The sequence below is a fragment of the Syngnathus floridae genome, chromosome 11 (assembly GCF_059516105.1).
Source record: "Syngnathus floridae isolate MCC-2025c chromosome 11, RoL_Sflo_1.0, whole genome shotgun sequence".
Classification (NCBI taxonomy): Eukaryota; Metazoa; Chordata; class Actinopteri; order Syngnathiformes; family Syngnathidae; genus Syngnathus; species Syngnathus floridae.
The window spans coordinates 11,724,670-11,746,233 of NC_142423.1; the positions used below are offsets into that span (position 1 = coordinate 11,724,670).

Sequence of the window (21,564 nt, forward strand, 5' to 3'; positions counted from 1 at the left end):
CAATCAAATTTGCACAATAGATAAGTTTAAGTCATAAAGTAAAGTTTATTTCAGCAACTCTGGGAAATATCATTAATACTGCTTTGTAGTACATATTAAATTCTCCTGTGTCTGAGTGTGTGTATATAATTAGCCTGCTAATATAAATTTACATGATAAATGATAAATATAACGATAAACGAATCTTAGATTATTAGAAGATAAAAATGGGATAACCCTGAATGTGTTTTCTGCCTACTCATCAACTGCCACTAGGCAGATTGAAGCCTTGGCATTTTCATTCATTTAAAGTCAAAAAGTCCCAATGATCATCGTCACACACACATCTGAGCAGCAGCGGAGCCCCATTTCAACCCCTTACACTGAGTGCCAAGCAGGGAAGAAATGGGTACCATTTTGATAATGGTCACTGGTATGACCCGGCCGGGGGATTGAACCCCCGACCTCCCAATCTCAGGGCGGACACTCTCCTCTCCGGCCACTGAGCTGGTAAGGTTTTGTATTGTTTTTTTTAGGGGCCTGCGCGAGTTGCATTTGCCTGCATTTCAATGGTGTAGTGGATGCTCCATGTGTGTTCATTTGGAGTTCCAAAATTACGTCAGCCATTATGATCTGAATACTTGAGAACAGCAAACAAGTAAGTCATTATCACTCATTTACATTTACTCATGTGCATTCCAGTTCTTTTAGGTGAACGGATCTTTAAAATCAGTTCACTCATAAGATTCGTTCAAACGAATCGTTCAACGAATCCCCCCCACACACAAACACACAAAATGATAAGGCTTTTTTTTTTTTTTTAATAATATCCAGTGGAAATAACCCATACACATTAAACAATACAACTACCCCAAAATTATTATATATGATAATAATTAATAATAATAATTCCTTCCGAATCGTTCACTCACCGGCCAACATTAGCGCGGGCGTAATCACATGCCGGCTGTCTCCATTCTAAATTGCGGTGAAAAACATGAGGTAAGAACGATGTATTATAAATTAACTACTACCAACAATCGTAATAATATGGAGAGTTAAATAATAAACAACTTTATTAAATTATTCGATGAACTATTGTCGTACTAATATTGGTAGTGTTGTAGTAATTGTTCTCGTTCGCGCGCAGCTTAGCGCTAACAGCATTCGGAGCAACACGACGGAGTTTTAGCTTGTAGCTTGGCCTACCATCCTTTACGATTTTTTCCCCCTCTAAACTGCCCTACAAATGTATGGAAATGGTGTGTACTGTTAGAATGGTTTATAGACTTGCCCCTGAAAATGGGCAAACCTAAAGGTAAGTCTCGTTAAAAATGTGTTTATCTCGTTTATTTGAAAATATGATGTGCCGTGTTGCTTCGTTTTCAATTGGTTGATGTTAATAAAGTATTTTTGGTGTCTTTGACTGCCCAAAAGTGTTAATAACCAGCTGGAATATTCTAGAATATTAATATTGCCATATTGTGGCCGAGTTTAACTGTGAACTGCGCAGGTGTGTGTAATCAATTGGCGGCTGTCTCCTTTTTAAATTGCGTTGAAACGCATGAGGTAAGAACGATATTAACTACTACCAACAATTGTAATAATATGGAGAGTTGAATAATAAACAACTTTATTAAATGATACGATAAACTATTGTACTAATATTGGTAGTATTGTAGCAATTGTTCTCGTTCGCGCGTCGGCGCGAACACAGCATTCGGGGCAACACGACGGAGTTTTAGCTTGTAGCTTGGCCTACCATACTTCACATTTTTTTCCCTCTAAACTGCTCTACAAATGTATGGAAATGGTGTGTAATAGAATGATTTATAGGGTTGCCCTTAAATATGGGCAAAGCTAAAAGTATGTCTCGTGAAAAATGTGTTTATCTCGTCTATTTGAAAATATTATGTGCCGTGTTGCTTCGTTTTCAATTGATGTTCATACAGTATTCTAGTGTCTTTGACTGCCCAACAGTGTTGATAACCTGCTGGAATATCAATATTGCCATATTGTGGCCGAGTTTGAGGGTTTAAGCGTTTTAGAGAAGTAATGTTAATCTAATTTCATATTACTGTATTGGCCCAAATATAATTTTTTTGTTTCTTTAATTGCATTGCAGAAAATAAAGAACTTTATCACAATATTCTAATTTCCCGTGACAGTCCTGTATATTATGTATACTAATAACTGATTGAAGTTTAGTGGCTCAACTCTTTGTATTATACTGAAGCATGAAATCATTATGTACAACCCTTTCTGTAATTCTTTACATTCTTTTCAATTATGCTATTACTGTAGGTTTTTATGAAGTAAAAAACAAACAAAATAAACAATTTTTGTTTTGTATTGTTTTTTTTAGGGGCCTGCGCGAGTTGCATTTGCCTGCATTTCAATGGTGTAGTGGATGCTCCATGTGTGTTCATTTGGAGTTCCAAAATTACGTCAGCCATTATGATCTGAATACTTGAGAACAGGAAACAAGTAAGTCATTATCACTCATTTACAAAAGTCACACTTTACGACAAGTATTTTAGCATCTCCCAGATGTTTTAGTTTTGTCTGAGCTTAATGTTAACATACAATGCTAACAATTATAGATCAATGTTGCAGTCTTTATAACTCCAATATAACACCAATATTTGATCACAAACTTTGCAGCAACACTTATAGGCAGAAAATATAACAATACTCACGCGCATATATTATGTATACTAAAAATTGATTGATGTTTAGTGGCTCAAATATGCTGGTGACTGCGAACCACCCAATACAGATTTGACACAGTATGTGAAGAAAATGTGATGAATGCTAAGCTTGGTTAGCTTGATGCTAACGCATTATTGAAAGCACCATCGACAGACTAACACAACCAGCATCAGTCTTTTGTTTGCGGCTATGTCATGTGCCTGCATCTGGTTGAAACTGCCCACCCCTGCCCTGCCCTGCGCCTGCGTTGAGATCAGTGTTTCTCAATCATTTTCTGAGATGCCCCCCCCAGGGAGAAGAAAACATTTTACGCCACCCCCAAGCTTGTACCCTTATTAACATTAAACTTGAATGTTTCTTTAATGATTAAAGAAAACAAAAAATAAATAAAAAAGAAAGATCAACTTACAATAAAGAATAACATTGTTTTTTAGTTTGTAACAGAACAGATTCAATGTGCATCACTTTGCCTGAAATTAAGATAAATTATGATTATTTAAATGCTAAACATTCTTGACCAACTGCGATTTTTATGCTAAAAAAATACAATAAAATAATAATTAACATACATAATATTAAATAACAGCAATAAATAATATTCAATTCAAAGTAATTAGCACCATTAACTCTGGAGCACAATATATAAAACATTTTAACCTACAAAACAAAAATAAATAAAACAATTTGTGCTGTTTTTTTTAATGAAAATAAGGCAGCATGACGGAGACCATATATCCACGGCTGCAGGTAGTATCAGCTTTTCTACAAAAGTGTTGATAACCAGCTGGATTATTATTATTGACATATTGTGGCCGAGTTTAAGCGTTTTAGAGAAGTAATGTTAATCTAATTTCACATGTTGTATACTTTTGCTTAATTTTTTAATTATTTTTGTTTGTTTATTTTCACATACAAAAACATTTAAAATGTACATAGATTAAATACATGTGAAAAAGAATGTCTAAAAAACCCTCCAGGGGCTTGCAAAGTAGCATTCTCCAGAAATATGAATACATTTAAGGTAAAATTTCAATGGATAGAGAAATATGCATCCTAATACATGTCATACAGATGAAAAAAGAAACATTAATAACAGGGATAAGGCATACAACAATAGGGAAAAAGCACACCAAAACTATAACTAAAGAGAATAATGAATGGATCCAGCCAGGTTCATTTAGCATACCATATGGAAAGTATTTAGTCTCTAAGATAAGTGATTTCAGAGCCTTCTTAAATTGGTGAGAAAAGTCCCATAAAAATAGTGGAAGCGAATTGTAAATCTTTGACCCTCTGTAGCCTAGTATGTTAAATTGAGTTTGGGCTGTACGGGCTTTTGGTGGTCTGAGGTCATTTGAGCTGCATGTGGGGTAATTATGGACCTGAGAATTCTGTCTAAATAAGTTATGAAAAAATAGGGGAAGGGTTCTCCCCAATGAGCCATGAAGCAAGAGACCAATTTGAAGATGATTGACTTGAAAAACAGTGAGGATACTTAGCTGAGTAAAAAGAGGCTGAGATGAACGTTTCGGATGTACACAACATATTACTCTTAGAGCTCGTTTCTGCAGACCATATATAGGCTCAAGTCTGTTACAAGCATGAAATCATTATGTGCAAGCTGTTTTTATTTAATTCTTTACATTCTTTTCAATTATGCTATGACTGTAGGTTTTTATAACGTAAAAAATAAATTAAATGAACTATTTTCCTTTTGTAATTTTTTTTAGGGGGCTGCACGAGTTGCATTTGCCTGCCTTTCAATGGTCTACTGTAAATTCCATATGTTCATTTGGAGTTCCAAAAATTACGTCAGCCATTATGATCTGAATACTTGAGAAGAACAGCAACAAGTAAGTCATTATTTCTCATTTACAAAAGTCACACTGTACGACAAGTATTTTAGCAACTCCCGGATGTTTTAGCTTTGTCTGAGCTTAATGCTAACATACAATGCTAACAATTCTAGATTAATGTTGCAGTCATATAACTCCAATATAACTGATATTTGAACACAAACTTTACAGCAACACTTGTAGGCAGAAAATATAACTAAACTCAGAGGCATATATTATGTATACTAAAAAGTGATTGAAGCTTAGCGGCTCAAATATTTTGGTGATTGCTAACCACCCAATACAGATTTGACACAGTGTGTGAAGAAAATGTGATGAATGCTAAGCTTGGTTAGCTTGATGCTAACGCATTATGGAAAACACCATCGACAGACTAACACAACCATGCTAACAATTCTAGATTAATGTTACAGTCATTATAACTCCAATATATCACTGATATTTGAACACAAACTTGGCAGCAACACTTGTAGGCAGAAAATATAACAATACTCACAGCATACAATATATTATGTATACCAAAAACTGATTGAAGCTTAGTGGCTCAAATATTTTGGTGGCTGCGAACCACCCAATACAGATTTGACACAGTATGTGAAGAAAATGTGATGAATGCTAAGGTTGGTTAGCTTGATGCCAACGCATCAATGGTGGAAAACACCATCGACAGATTAACGCAACTAGCATAAGTCTTTTGTGTGCGGCTATGTCATGTGCCCGCATCTGGTTGAAACTGCCCACCCTTGCCCTACCCTGCCCTACCCTGCCCACCCCTGCCCTGCCCTGCCCTGCCATGCCCTGCGCCTGCGCTTAGTTCAGTGCTGCTCAATCAATTCCCTGATGCCCCCAGGGACAAAAAAACATTTTGAGCCCCCCACGCTTGTACCCTTATTAACATTAAACTTTAATGATTCTTCAATGATTAAAGCAAACAAAATTAAATATAAAGGAAAGATCAACTTACAGTAAAGAATAACTTTATTATAACATTGTTTTTGTGTCTAACAAAACAGATTGAATGTGCATCACTTTGCCTGAAATTAAAAAATAAATTATGAATTTTTAAACTCTAAACATTCTTGACCAACTGCTGAATGCTGAAGAAAATACAATAAAATAATGAGCAAACATAATATTAAATGAAATAACAGCAATAATTAATATTCAATTCAAAGTAAGGAGCACAATATTTAAAACATTTTATCCTACAAAACAAAAGTAAATAAAATGATTTCCTTATGAATGTAAATGAGGCAGCATGATGGAGACCATATCCACGACTGCAGGTAGGTCTTCTGCAATGGTGTTTTTTTTGTTTGCCTGAAATTAAAAAATAAATTATGAATTTTTAAACTCTAAACATTCTTGACCAACTGCTGAATGCTGAAGAAAATACAATAAAATAATGAGCAAACATAATATTAAATGAAATAACAGCAATAATTAATATTAAATTCAAAGTAAGGGGCACAATATTTAAAACATCATATCCTACAAAACAAAAGTAAATAAAATGATTTCTTTTTTAATGTAAATGAGGCAGCATGACGGAGACCATATCCACGACTGCAGGTAGGTCTTATGCAATGCAAAAGTAAATAAAATGATTTCTTTTTTAATGTAAATGAGGCAGCATGACGGAGACCATATCCACGACTGCAGGTAGGTCTTATGCAATGGTGTTTTTTTTGTTGTTGTTGCACTGAGCAATTTGGTACGCTGCCTTGGAATTTCCTGGATGAAGCCAGGACTGCTTCGAATGCGTCAGAACTGCCTTGGATGAGCCTTGAAATTGCCTTGAATGCGCCTCGGATGTGCTTGGACACTGGGATCGCCTTGGTCACGCCTGGACAACGCCGGAGAACCACCTTGTATGCGCCTGGACGACGCCGGGACCCCCTTGGATGCACCTGGATGGAGCTGGGATCGCACTGGATGCGCTTGGACGACACCGAGTCCGGCTTGTATGCGCCTGGACGACGCCAGGATTGCCTTGGATGCGCCTGGACAATGCCAGGACTGCCTTGGATGCGCCTTGAATGCGCCTGGGCGAGGCCGGGACCGCCTTGGATATGCTTTGGATGCGCCAGGACAACGCGGAGACCGCCTTGAATGCGCCTGGACGCCGCTGGGACTGCCTTGGATGTGCCTGGACGACGCCGGGAAAGCCTTGGATGCGCCTGGATGACGCCGGGACAGATTTGAATGCGCCTGGTTGACGCCAAGCTCAGCTTGGATGCGCCTGGACGACGGCGGGATCACTTTGGATGCTTCTGGATGACGCCGGGATCACCTTAGATGCGCCTCGACAATGCTTGGACCACATTGGATGCGCCTGTAAAACACCAAGACCACCTTGGATGCGCCTTGGATACCCTTGGACGACACCAGGACCACCTAGGATGCCCCTAGACGACTTGAAATGTGGCTTGAAATGTGATTCACCTGAAAAACGCCGGGACTGCCTTGAATGCGTCTTGTATGCGCCTGGACAACGCCGGGACTGCCTTGGATGCTGCTTGGATGCGCCTCGGATGCACCTCTGATGCGCCTCTGATGCGCCTGTACGACACCAGGACCGCCTTGGATGTGTCTGGACGTTGCTGGGACCGTCTTGGATGTGCTTTTGATGTGCCTGTCAAGGATGCACCTTGGATGCCCCTGGACGACGCCGGGACTTCTTTGGATGTGCCTTAGTTGCGCCTAAACGACGCCAGGACCGCCTAGGATTCACCTGAAAAACGCCGGGACTGCCTTGAATGCGTCTTGTATGCGCCTGGACAACACCGGGACTGCCTTGGATGCTGCTTGGATGCGCCTCGGATGCACCTCTGATGCGCCTCTGATGCGCCTGTACGACACCAGGACCGCCTTGGATGTGTCTGGACGTTGCTGGGACCGTCTTGGATGTGCTTTTGATGTGCCTGTCAAGGATGCACCTTGGATGCCCCTGGACGACGCCGGGACTTCTTTGGATGTGCCTTGGTTGCGCCTAAACGACGCCAGGACCGCTTAGGATTCACCTGAAAAACGCCGGGACTGCCTTGAATGCGTCTTGTATGCGCCTGGACAACGCCGGGACTGCCTTGGATGCTGCTTGGATGCGCCTCGGATGCGCCTCTGATGCGCCTCTGATGCGCCTCTGATGCGCCTGTACGACACCAGGACCGCCTTGGATGTGTCTGGACGTTGCTGGGACCGTCTTGGATGTGCTTTTGATGTGCCTGTCAAGGATGCACCTTGGATGCCCCTGGACGACGCCGGGACTTCTTTGGATGTGCCTTGGTTGCGCCTGGACGACGCCAGGACCGCCTAGGATGTGCCTCGGATGCGTCATGGATGCGCCTGGATTATGGCAAGACTGCCTTTGATGCTCCTGGACGACGCATGGACTGCCTTTGTTGCGCCTAGACGACGCCGGGACTTCTTTGGATGTGCCTTGGTTGCGCCTAAACGACGCCATGACCGCCTAGGATTCACCTGAAAAACGCCGGGACTGCCTTGAATGCGTCTTGTATGCGCCTGGACAACGCCGGGACTGCCTTGGATGCTGCTTGGATGCACCTTGGATGCCCCTGGACGAAGCCGGGACTCCCTTAGATGTGCCTTGGATGCGCCTGGATGATGCAGGGACTGCCTTGGCTGCGGCTCGGCTGCGGCTCGGCTGCGGCTCGGCTGCGGCTCGGCTGCGGCTGGGCTGCGGCTGCGGCTCGGCTGCGGCTGGGCTGCGGCTGGGCTGCGGCTCGGCTGCGGCTCGGCTGCGGCTCGGCTGCGGCTCGGCTGCGGCTCGGCTGCGGCTCGGCTGCGGGTAACGCCTTGGACATGCTTCGGATAAATCTGGAAGACACCGGGACCGCCTTGGATGCGCCTGGACGACGCCGGGACTTCTTTGGATGTGCCTTGGTTGCGCCTAAACGACGCCAGGACCGCCTAGGATTCACCTGAAAAACGCCGGGACTGCCTTGAATGCGTCTTGTATGCGCCTGGACAACACCGGGACTGCCTTGGATGCTGCTTGGATTCGCCTCGGATGCACCTCTGATGCGCCTCTGATGCGCCTGTACGACACCAGGACCGCCTTGGATGTGTCTGGACGTTGCTGGGACCGTCTTGGATGTGCTTTTGATGTGCCTGTCAAGGATGCACCTTGGATGCCCCTGGACGACGCCGGGACTTCTTTGGATGTGCCTTGGTTGCGCCTGGACGACGCCAGGACCGCCTAGGATGTGCCTCGGATGCGTCATGGATGCGCCTGGATTATGGCAAGACTGCCTTGGATGCTCCTGGACGACGCAGGGACTGCCTTTGTTGCGCCTAGACGACACCGGGACCACCTCGGATGGACTTTGGATGCGCCTGATCGGCGCTGGGACAGTCTTGGATGTGCCTGGACGATGCTGGGATTGCCTTGGATGCGTCTAGTGACCTCTGGAACGCCTTGGATGTGCCTGGACAACGCCTGGACCGCCTTGCATGCGCCTGGACAATCCTGGGACCGCCTTTGTGGCGCCTGGACGACATTGGGACCACCTTGGATGCGCGTAGACGATGCTGGGACTGCCTTTGATGCGCGTTTGATGCGCCTGTGCGACACCAGGACCGCCTTGAATGTGCCTGAACGACGCCAACATCGTCTTGGATGTGGCTTGGATGCGCCCGGACGACGCCTGGACCGCCTTGGAATGAGCCTGGACGACGCCGGGATCTCCTTGGATGAGGTTGGATGACTCAGGGACTGCCTTGAATGAGCCTGGATGACGCCGCGACCGCCTTGGATAGGCCTGAAAGACGCCGGTATCACCTTGGATGCGCCTGGACAAAGCCGGGACTGCCTTGGATGCGTCTGGATAACGCCTTGACCTACTTGTATGCACCTGGACGAAGCCGGGACTCCCTTAGATGTGCCTTGGATGCGCCTGGATGATGCAGGGACTGCCCTAGATGAGCATTGGATGCGCCTGGATGATGCAGGGACTGCCTTGGCTGCGGCTCGGCTGCGGCTCGGCTGCGGCTCGGCTGCGGCTCGGCTGCGGCTGGGCTGCGGCTCGGCTGCGGCTGGGCTGCGGCTTTGCTGCGGCTGGGCTGCGGCTCGGCTGCGGCTCGGCTGCGGGTTACGCCTTGGACATGTTTCGGATGAACCTGGAAGACACCGGGACTGCCTTGGATGCGCCTGGACGACGCCGGGACTTCTTTGGATGTGCCTTGGTTGCGCCTAAACGACGCCAGGACCGCCTAGGATTCACCTGAAAAACGCCGGGACTGCCTTGAATGCGTCTTGTATGCGCCTGGACAACGCCGGGACTGCCTTGGATGCTGCTTGGATGCGCCTCGGATGCGCCTCTGATGCGCCTCTGATGCGCCTGTACGACACCAGGACCACCTAGGATGTGTCTGGACGTTGCTGGGACCGTCTTGGATGTGCTTTTGATGTGCCTGTCAAGGATGCACCTTGGATGCCCCTGGACGACGCCAGGACTTCTTTGGATGTGCCTTGGTTGCGCCTGGACGACGCCAGGACCGCCTAGGATGTGCCTCGGATGCGTCATGGATGCGCCTGGATTATGGCAAGACTGCCTTGGATGCTCCTGGACGACGCAGGGACTGCCTTTGTTGCGCCTAGACGACACCGGGACCACCTCGGATGCACTTTGGATGCGCCTGATCGGCGCTGGGACAGTCTTGGATGTGCCTGGACGATGCTGGGATTGCCTTGGATGCGTCTAGTGACCTCTGGAACGCCTTGGATGTGCCTGGACAACGCCTGGACCGCCTTGTATGCGCCTGGACGATCCTGGGACCGCCTTTGTGGCGCCTGGACGACATTGGGACCACCTTTGATGCGCGTAGACGATGCTGGGACTGCCTTTGATGCGCGTTTGATGCGCCTGTGCGACACCAGGACCGCCTTGAATGTGCCTGAATGACGCCGACATCGTCTTGGATGTGGCTTGGATGCGCCCGGACGACCCCAGGACTCCCTTGGATGAGGCTGGACGACTACGGGACTGTTAAGGATGCACCTTGGATGCCCCTGGATGAAGCCGGGACTCCCTTAGATGTGCCTTGGATGCGCCTGGATGATGCAGGGACTGCCTTGGCTGCGGCTCGGCTGCGGCTCGGCTGCGGCTCGGCTGCGGCTCGGCTGCGGCTGGGCTGCGGCTGGGCTGCGGCTGGGCTGCGGCTGGGCTGCGGCTCGGCTGCGGCTTGGCTGCGGCTCGGCTGCGGGTAACGCCTTGGACATGCTTCGGATGAATCTGGAAGACACCGGGACCGCCTTGGATGCGCCTGGACGACGCCGGGACTTCTTTGGATGTGCCTTGGTTGCGCCTAAACGACGCCAGGACCGCCTAGGATTCACCTGAAAAACGCCGGGACTGCCTTGAATGCGTCTTGTATGCGCCTGGACAACGCCGGGACTGCCTTGGATGCTGCTTGGATGCGCCTCGGATGCGCCTCTGATGCGCCTCTGATGCGCCTGTACGACACCAGGACCGCCTTGGATGTGTCTGGACGTTGCTGGGACCGTCTTGGATGTGCTTTTGATGTGCCTGTCAAGGATGCACCTTGGATGCCCCTGGACGACGCCGGGACTTCTTTGGATGTGCCTTGGTTGCGCCTGGACGACGCCAGGACCGCCTAGGATGTGCCTCGGATGCGTCATGGATGCGCCTGGATTATGGCAAGACTGCCTTTGATGCTCCTGGACGACGCAGGGACTGCCTTTGTTGCGCCTAGACGACGCCGGGACTTCTTTGGATGTGCCTTGGTTGCGCCTAAACGACGCCAGGACCGCCTAGGATTCACCTGAAAAACGCCGGGACTGCCTTGAATGCGTCTTGTATGCGCCTGGACAACGCAGGGACTGCCTTGGCTGCGGCTCGGCTGCGGCTCGGCTGCGGCTCGGCTGCGGCTCGGCTGCGGCTCGGCTGCGGCTCGGCTGCGGCTGGGCTGCGGCTGGGCTGCGGCTGGGCTGCGGCTGGGCTGCGGCTGGGCTGCGGCTCGGCTGCGGCTTGGCTGCGGCTCGGCTGCGGGTAACGCCTTGGACATGCTTCGGATAAAACTGGAAGACACCGGGACCGCCTTGGATGCGCCTGGACGACGCCGGGACTTCTTTGGATGTGCCTTGGTTGCGCCTAAACGACGCCAGGACCACCTAGGATTCACCTGAAAAACGACGGGACTGCCTTGAATGCGTCTTGTATGCGCCTGGACAACACCGGGACTGCCTTGGATGCTGCTTGGATGCGCCTCGGATGCACCTCTGATGCGCCTCTGATGCGCCTGTACGACACCAGGACCGCCTTGGATGTGTCTGGACGTTGCTGGGACCGTCTTGGATGTGCTTTTGATGTGCCTGTCAAGGATGCACCTTGGATGCCCCTGGACGACGCCGGGACTTCTTTGGATGTGCCTTGGTTGCGCCTAAACGACGCCAGGACCGCCTAGGATTCACCTGAAAAACGCCGGGACTGCCTTGAATGCGTCTTGTATGCGCCTGGACAACGCCGGGACTGCCTTGGATGCTGCTTGGATGCGCCTCGGATGCGCCTCGGATGCGCCTCTGATGCGCCTCTGATGCGCCTGTACGACACCAGGACCGCCTTGGATGTGTCTGGACGTTGCTGGGACCGTCTTGGATGTGCTTTTGATGTGCCTGTCAAGGATGCACCTTGGATGCCTCTGGACGACGCCGGGACTTCTTTGGATGTGCCTTGGTTGCGCCTGGACGACGCCAGGACCGCCTAAGATGTGCCTCGGATGCGTCATGGATGCGCCTGGATTATGGCAAGACTGCCTTGGATTCTCCTGGACGACGCAGGTACTGCCTTTGTTGCGCCTAGACGACACCGGGACCACCTCGGATGGACTTTGGATGCGCCTGATCGGCGCTGGGACAGTCTTGGATGTGCCTGGACGATGCTGGGATTGCCTTGGATGCGTCTAGTGACCTCTGGAACGCCTTGGATGTGCCTGGACAACGCCTGGACCGCCTTGTATGTGCCTGGACGATCCTGGGACCACCTTTGTGGCGCCTGGACGACATTGGGACCACCTTGGATGCGCGTAGACGATGCTGGGACTGCCTTTGATGCGCGTTCGATGCGCCTGTGCGACATCAGGACCGCCTTGAATGTGCCTGAACGACGCCGACATCGTCTTGGATGTGGCTTGGATGCGCCCGGACGACCCCAGGACTCCCTTGGATGAGGCTGGACGACTACGGGACTGTTAAGGATGCACCTTGGATGCCCCTGGACGAAGCCGGGACTCCCTTAGATGTGCCTTGGATGCGCCTGGATGATGCAGGGACTGCCTTGGCTGCGGCTCGGCTGCGGCTCGGCTGCGGCTCGGCTGCGGCTCGGCTGCGGCTCGGCTGCGGCTCGGCTGCGGCTCGGCTACGGCTGGGCTGCGGCTGGGCTGCGGCTGGGCTGCGGCTCGGCTGCGGCTTGGCTGCGGCTCGGCTGCGGGTAACGCCTTGGACATGCTTCGGATAAATCTGGAAGACACCGGGACCGCCTTGGATGCGCCTGGACTTCTTTGGATGTGCATTGGTTGCGCCTAAACGACGCCAGGACCGCCTAGGATTCACCTGAAAAACGCCGGGACTGCCTTGAATGCGTCTTGTATGCGCCTGGACAACACCGGGACTGCCTTGGATGCTGCTTGGATGCGCCTCGGATGCACCTCTGATGCGCCTCTGATGCGCCTGTACGACACCAGGACCGCCTTGGATGTGTCTGGAAGTTGCTGGGACCGTCTTGGATGTGCTTTTGATGTGCCTGTCAAGGATGCACCTTGGATGCCCCTGGACGACGCCGGGACTTCTTTGGATGTGCCTTGGTTGCGCCTGGACGACGCCAGGACCGCCTAGGATGTGCCTCGGATGCGTCATGGATGCGCCTGGATTATGGCAAGACTGCCTTTGATGCTCCTGGACGACGCAGGGACTGCCTTTGTTGCGCCTAGACGACGCCGGGACTTCTTTCGATGTGCCTTGGTTGCGCCTAAACGACGCCAGGACCGCCTAGGATTCACCTGAAAAACGCCAGGACTGCCTTGAATGCGTCTTGTATGCGCCTGGACAACGCCGGGACTGCCTTGGATGCTGCTTGGATGCGCCTCGGATGCACCTCTGATGCGCCTCTGATGCGCCTGTACAACACCAGGACCGCCTTGGATGTGTCTGGACGTTGCTGGGACCGTCTTGGATGTGCTTTTGATGTGCCTGTCAAGGATGCACCTTGGATGCCCCTGGACGACGCCGGGACTTCTTTGGATGTGCCTTGGTTGCGCCTGGACGACGCCAGGACCGCCTAGGATGTGCCTCGGATGCGTCATGGATCCGCCTGGATTATGGCAAGACTGCCTTTGATGCTCCTGGACGACGCAGGGACTTCCTTTGTTGCGCCTAGACGACGCCGGGACTTCTTTGGATGTGCCTTGGTTGCGCCTAAACGACGCCATGACCGCCTAGGATTCACCTGAAAAACGCCGGGACTGCCTTGAATGCGTCTTGTATGCGCCTGGACAACGCCGGGACTGCCTTGGATGCTGCTTGGATGCGCCTCGGATGCGCCTCTGATGCGCCTCTGATGCGCCTGTACGACACCAGGACCGCCTTGGATGTGTCTGGACGTTGCTGGGACCGTCTTGGATGTGCTTTTGATGTGCCTGTCAAGGATGCACCTTGGATGCCCCTGGACGACGCCAGGACTTCTTTGGATGTGCCTTGGTTGCGCCTGGACGACGCCAGGACCGCCTAGGATGTGCCTCGGATGCGTCATGGATGCGCCTGGATTATGGCAAGACTGCCTTGGATGCTCCTGGACGACGCAGGTACTGCCTTTGTTGCGCCTAGACGACACCGGGACCACCTCGGATGGACTTTGGATGCGCCTGATCGGCGCTGGGACAGTCTTGGATGTGCCTGGACGATGCTGGGATTGCCTTGGATGCGTCTAGTGACCTCTGGAACGCCTTGGATGTGCCTGGACAACGCCTGGACCGCCTTGTATGCGCCTGGACGATCCTGGGACCGCCTTTGTGGCGCCTGGACGACATTGGGACCACCTTGGATGCGCGTAGACGATGCTGGGACTGCCTTTGATGCGCGTTTGATGCGCCTGTGCGACACCAGGACCGCCTTGAATGTGCCTGAACGACGCCGACATCGTCTTGGATGTGGCTTGGATGCGCCCTGACGACCCCAGGACTCCCTTGGATTAGGCTGGACGACTACGGGACTGTTAAGGATGCACCTTGGATGCCCCTGGACAAAGCCGGGACTCCCTTAGATGTGCCTTGGATGCGCCTGGATGATGCAGGGACTGCCTTGGCTGCGGCTCGGCTGCGGCTCGGCTGCGGCTCGGCTGCGGCTCGGCTGCGGCTCGGCTGCGGCTGGGCTGCGGCTGGGCTGCGGCTCGGCTGCGGCTTGGCTGCGGCTCGGCTGCGGGCAACGCCTTGGACATGCTTCGGATGAATCTGGAAGACACCGGGACTGCCTTGGATGCGCCTGGACGACGGCGGGACTTCTTTGGATGTGCCTTGGTTGCGCCTAAACGACGCCAGGACCGCCTAGGATTCACCTGAAAAACGCCAGGACTGCCTTGAATGCGTCTTGTATGCGCCTGGACAACGCCGGGACTGCCTTGGATGCTGCTTGGATGCGCCTCGGATGCACCTCTGATGCGCCTCTGATGCGCCTGTACGACACCAGGACCGCCTTGGATGTGTCTGGACGTTGCTGGGACCGTCTTGGATGTGCTTTTGATGTGCCTGTCAAGGATGCACCTTGGATGCCCCTGGACGACGCCGGGACTTCTTTGGATGTGCCTTGGTTGCGCCTGGACGACGCCAGGACCGCCTAGGATGTGCCTCGGATGCGTCATGGATGCGCCTGGATTATGGCAAGACTGCCTTGGATGCTCCTGGACGACGCAGGGACTGCCTTTGTTGCGCCTAGACGACACCGGGACCACCTCGGATGCACTTTGGATGCGCCTGATCGGCGCTGGGACAGTCTTGGATGTGCCTGGACGATGCTGGGATTGCCTTGGATGCGTCTAGTGACCTCTGGAACGCCTTGGATGTGCCTGGACAACGCCTGGACCGCCTTGTATGCGCCTGGACGATCCTGGGACCGCCTTTGTGGCGCCTGGACGACATTGGGACCACCTTGGATGCGCGTAGACGATGCTGGGACTGCCTTTGATGCGCGTTTGATGCGCCTGTGCGACACCAGGACCGCCTTGAATGTGCCTGAACGACGCCGACATCGTCTTGGATGTGGCTTGGATGCGCCCGGACGACCCCCGGACTCCCTTGGATGAGGCTGGACGACTACGGGACTGTTAAGGATGCACCTTGGATGCCCCTGGACGAAGCCGGGACTCCCTTAGATGTGCCTTGGATGCGCCTGGATGATGCAGGGACTGCCTTGGCTGCGGCTCGGCTGCGGCTCGGCTGCGGCTCGGCTGCGGCTCGGCTGCGGCTCGGCTGCGGCTCGGCTGCGGCTCGGCTGCGGCTCGGCTGCGGCTGGGCTGCGGCTGGGCTGCGGCTCGGCTGCGGCTTGGCTGCGGCTCGGCTGCGGGTAACGCCTTGGACATGCTTCGGATGAATCTGGAAGACACCGGGACTGCCTTGGATGCGCCTGGACGACGCCGGGACTTCTTTGGATGTGCCTTGGTTGCGCCTAAACGACGCCAGGACCGCCTAGGATTCACCTGAAAAACGCCGGGACTGCCTTGAATGCGTCTTGTATGCGCCTGGAAAACGCCGGGACTGCCTTGGATGCTGCTTGGATGCGCCTCGGATGCACCTCTGATGCGCCTCTGATGCGCCTGTACGACACCAGGACCGCCTTGGATGTGTCTGGACGTTGCTGGGACCGTCTTGGATGTGCTTTTGATGTGCCTGTCAAGGATGCACCTTGGATGCCCCTGGACGACGCCGGGACTTCTTTGGATGTGCCTTGGTTGCGCCTGGACGACGCCAGGACCGCCTAGGATTCACCTGAAAAACGCCGGGACTGCCTTGGATGCTGCTTGGATGCGCCTCGGATGCGCCTCTGATGCGCCTCTGATGCGCCTGTACGACACCAGGACCACCTTGGATGTGTCTGGACGTTGCTGGGACCGTCTTGGATGTGCTTTTGATGTGCCTGTCAAGGATGCACCTTGGATGCCCCTGGACGACGCCAGGACTTCTTTGGATGTGCCTTGGTTGCGCCTGGACGACACCAGGACCGCCTAGGATGTGCCTCGGATGCGTCATGGATGCGCCTGGATTATGGCAAGACTGCCTTGGATGCTCCTGGACGACGCAGGGACTGCCTTTGTTGCGCCTAGACGACACCGGGACCACCTCGGATGCACTTTGGATGCGCCTGATCGGCGCTGGGACAGTCTTGGATGTGCCTGGACGATGCTGGGATTGCCTTGGATGCGTCTAGTGACCTCTGGAACGCCTTGGATGTGCCTGGACAACGCCTGGACCGCCTTGTATGCGCCTGGACGATCCTGGGACCGCCTTTGTGGCGCCTGGACGACATTGGGACCACCTTGGATGCGCGTAGACGATGCTGGGACTGCCTTTGATGCGCGTTTGATGCGCCTGTGCGACACCAGGACCGCCTTGAATGTGCCTGAACGACGCCGACATCGTATTGGATGTGGCTTGGATGCGCCCGGACGACCCCAGGACTCCCTTGGATGAGGCTGGACGACTACGGGACTGTTAAGGATGCACCTTGGATGCCCCTGGACGAAGCCGGGACTCCCTTAGATGTGCCTTGGATGCGCCTGGATGATGCAGGGACTGCCTTGGCTGCGGCTCGGCTGCGGCTCGGCTGCGGCTCGGCTGCGGCTCGGCTGCGGCTGGGCTGCGGCTGGGCTGCGGCTGGGCTGCGGCTCGGCTGCGGCTCGGCTGCGGCTCGGCTGCGGCTCGGCTGCGGCTCGGCTGCGGCTCGGCTGCGGGTAACGCCTTGGACATGCTTCGGATAAATCTGGAAGACACAGGGACCGCCTTGGATGCGCCTGGACGACGCCGGGACTTCTTTGGATGTGCCTTGGTTGCGCCTAAACGACGCCAGGACCGCCTAGGATTCACCTGAAAAACGCCGGGACTGCCTTGAATGCGTCTTGTATGCGCCTGGACAACACCGGGACTGCCTTGGATGCTGCTTGGATTCGCCTCGGATGCACCTCTGATGCGCCTCTGATGCGCCTGTACGACACCAGGACCGCCTTGGATGTGTCTGGACGTTGCTGGGACCGTCTTGGATGTGCTTTTGATGTGCCTGTCAAGGATGCACCTTGGATGCCCCTGGACGACGCCGGGACTTCTTTGGATGTGCCTTGGTTGCGCCTAAACGACGCCAGGACCGCCTAGGATTCACCTGAAAAACGGCGGGACTGCCTTGAATGCGTCTTGTATGCGCCTGGACAACGCCGGGACTGCCTTGGATGTGCCTCGGATGCGTCATGGATGCGCCTGGATTATGGCAAGACTGCCTTGGATGCTCCTGGACGACGCAGGGACTGCCTTTGTTGCGCCTAGACGACACCGGGACCACCTCGGATGCACTTTGGATGCGCCTGATCGGCGCTGGGACAGTCTTGGATGTGCCTGGACGATGCTGGGATTGCCTTGGATGCGTCTAGTGACCTCTGGAACGCCTTGGATGTGCCTGGACAACGCCTGGACCGCCTTGTATGCGCCTGGACGATCCTGGGACCGCCTTTGTGGCGCCTGGACGACATTGGGACCACCTTGGATGCGCGTAGACGATGCTGGGACTGCCTTTGATGCGCGTTTGATGCGCCTGTGCGACACCAGGACCGCCTTGAATGTGCCTGAACGACGCCGACATCGTCTTGGATGTGGCTTGGATGCGCCCGGACGACCCCCGGACTCCCTTGGATGAGGCTGGACGACTACGGGACTGTTAAGGATGCACCTTGGATGCCCCTGGACGAAGCCGGGACTCCCTTAGATGTACCTTGGATGCGCCTGGATGATGCAGGGACTGCCTTGGCTGCGGCTCGGCTGCGGCTCGGCTGCGGCTCGGCTGCGGCTCGGCTGCGGCTCGGCTGCGGCTCGGCTGCGGCTCGGCTGCGGCTGGGCTGCGGCTGGGCTGCGGCTCGGCTGCGGCTTGGCTGCGGCTCGGCTGCGGGTAACGCCTTGGACATGCTTCGGATGAATCTGGAAGACACCGGGACTGCCTTGGATGCGCCTGGACGACGCCGGGACTTCTTTGGATGTGCCTTGGTTGCGCCTAAACGACGCCAGGACCGCCTAGGATTCACCTGAAAAACGCCGGGACTGCCTTGAATGCGTCTTGTATGCGCCTGGAAAACGCCGGGACTGCCTTGGATGCTGCTTGGATGCGCCTCGGATGCACCTCTGATGCGCCTCTGATGCGCCTGTACGACACCAGGACCGCCTTGGATGTGTCTGGACGTTGCTGGGACCGTCTTGGATGTGCTTTTGATGTGCCTGTCAAGGATGCACCTTGGATGCCCCTGGACGACGCCGGGACTTCTTTGGATGTGCCTTGGTTGCGCCTGGACGACGCCAGGACCGCCTAGGATGTGCCTCGGATGCGTCATGGATGCGCCTGGATTATGGCAAGACTGCCTTGGATGCTCCTGGACGACGCAGGGACTGCCTTTGTTGCGCCTAGACGACACCGGGACCACCTCGGATGCACTTTGGATGCGCCTGATCGGCGCTGGGACAGTCTTGGATGTGCCTGGACGATGCTGGGATTGCCTTGGATGCGTCTAGTGACCTCTGGAACGCCTTGGATGTGCCTGGACAACGCCTGGACCGCCTTGTATGCGCCTGGACGATCCTGGGACCGCCTTTGTGGCGCCTGGACGACATTGGGACCACCTTGGATGCGCGTAGACGATGCTGGGACTGCCTTTGATGCGCGTTTGATGCGCCTGTGCGACACCAGGACCGCCTTGAATGTGCCTGAACGACGCCGACATCGTCTTGGATGTGGCTTGGATGCGCCCGGACGACCCCAGGACTCCCTTGGATGAGGCTGGACGACTACGGGACTGTTAAGGATGCACCTTGGATGCCCCTGGACGAAGCCGGGACTCCCTTAGATGTGCCTTGGATGCGCCTGGATGATGCAGGGACATCCTTGGCTGCGGCTCGGCTGCGGCTGCGGCTCGGCTGCGGCTCGGCTGCGGCTCGGCTGCGGCTCGGCTGCGGCTGGGCTGCGGCTCGGCTGCGGCTGGGCTGCGGCTGGGCTGCGGCTCGGCTGCGGCTTGGCTGCGGCTCGGCTGCGGGTAACGCCTTGGACATGCTTCGAATAAATCTGGAAGACACCGGGACTGCCTTGGATGCGCCTGGACGACGGCGGGACTTCTTTGGATGTGCCTTGGTTGCGCCTAAACGACGCCAGGACCGCCTAGGATTCACCTGAAAAACGCCGGGACTGCCTTGAATGCGTCTTGTATGCGCCTGGACAACACCGGGACTGCCTTGGATGCTGCTTGGATTCGCCTCGGATGCACCTCTGATGCGCCTCTGATGCGCCTGTACGACACCAGGACCGCCTTGGATGTGTCTGGACGTTGCTGGGACCGTCTTGGATGTGCTTTTGATGTGCCTGTCAAGGATGCACCTTGGATGCCCCTGGACGACGCCGGGACTTCTTTGGATGTGCCTTGGTTGCGCCTAAACGACGCCAGGACCGCCTAGGATTCACCTGAAAAACGCCGGGACTGCCTTGAATGCGTCTTGTATGCGCCTGGACAACGCCGGGACTGCCTTGGATGCTGCTTGGATGCGCCTCGGATGCGCCTCTGATGCGCCTCTGATGCGCCTCTGATGCGCCTGTACGACACCAGGACCGCCTTGGATGTGTCTGGACGTTGCTGGGACCGTCTTGGATGTGCTTTTGATGTGCCTGTCAAGGATGCACCTTGGATGCCCCTGGACGACGCCGGGACTTCTTTGGATGTGCCTTGGTTGCGCCTGGACGACGCCAGGACCGCCTAGGATGTGCCTCGGATGCGTCATGGATGCGCCTGGATTATGGCAAGACTGCCTTGGATGCTCCTGGACGACGCAGGGACTGCCTTTGTTGCGCCTAGACGACACCGGGACCGCCTCGGATGCACTTTGGATGCGCCTGATCGGCGCTGGGACAGTCTTGGATGTGCCTGGACGATGCTGGGATTGCCTTGGATGCGTCTAGTGACCTCTGGAACGCCTTGGATGTGCCTGGACAACGCCTGGACCGCCTTGTATGCGCCTGGACGATCCTGGGACCGCCTTTGTGGCGCCTGGACGACATTGGGACCACCTTGGATGCGCGTAGACGATGCTGGGACTGCCTTTGATGCGCGTTTGATGCGCCTGTGCGACACCAGGACCGCCTTGAATGTGCCTGAACGACGCCGACATCGTCTTGGATGTGGCTTGGATGCGCCCTGACGACCCCAGGACTCCCTTGGATTAGGCTGGACGACTACGGGACTGTTAAGGATGCACCTTGGATGCCCCTGGACAAAGCCGGGACTCCCTTAGATGTGCCTTGGATGCGCCTGGATGATGCAGGGACTGCCTTGGCTGCGGCTCGGCTGCGGCTCGGCTGCGGCTCGGCTGCGGCTCGGCTGCGGCTCGGCTGCGGCTCGGCTGCGGCTGGGCTGCGGCTGGGCTGCGGCTCGGCTGCGGCTTGGCTGCGGCTCGGCTGCGGGCAACGCCTTGGACATGCTTCGGATGAATCTGGAAGACACCGGGACTGCCTTGGATGCGCCTGGACGACGGCGGGACTTCTTTGGATGTGCCTTGGTTGCGCCTAAACGACGCCAGGACCGCCTAGGATTCACCTGAAAAACGCCAGGACTGCCTTGAATGCGTCTTGTATGCGCCTGGACAACGCCGGGACTGCCTTGGATGCTGCTTGGATGCGCCTCGGATGCACCTCTGATGCGCCTCTGATGCGCCTGTACGACACCAGGACCGCCTTGGATGTGTCTGGACGTTGCTGGGA

The 21,564-nt window shown here is 54.0% G+C and overlaps 1 protein-coding gene across 7 annotated transcripts in view; it reads left to right on the forward strand.

Moving 5' to 3' along the window:
* Positions 1-21,564, forward strand: part of LOC148391107 (uncharacterized) — a 54,140-nt gene that overhangs the window by 3,312 nt on the left and 29,264 nt on the right. For 6 of the 7 annotated variants that reach the window (XM_088389946.1, XM_088389947.1, XM_088389944.1 and 3 more), the window contains 2 exons: positions 516-637; positions 4,422-4,544. The gene's annotated coding sequence lies outside the window, so the exon portion shown is untranslated. Of the gene's footprint in view, positions 1-515; positions 638-2,344; positions 2,467-4,421; positions 4,545-21,564 lie in introns of all 7 variants that reach the window. The other variant, XM_088389942.1, reaches the window with a different exon arrangement.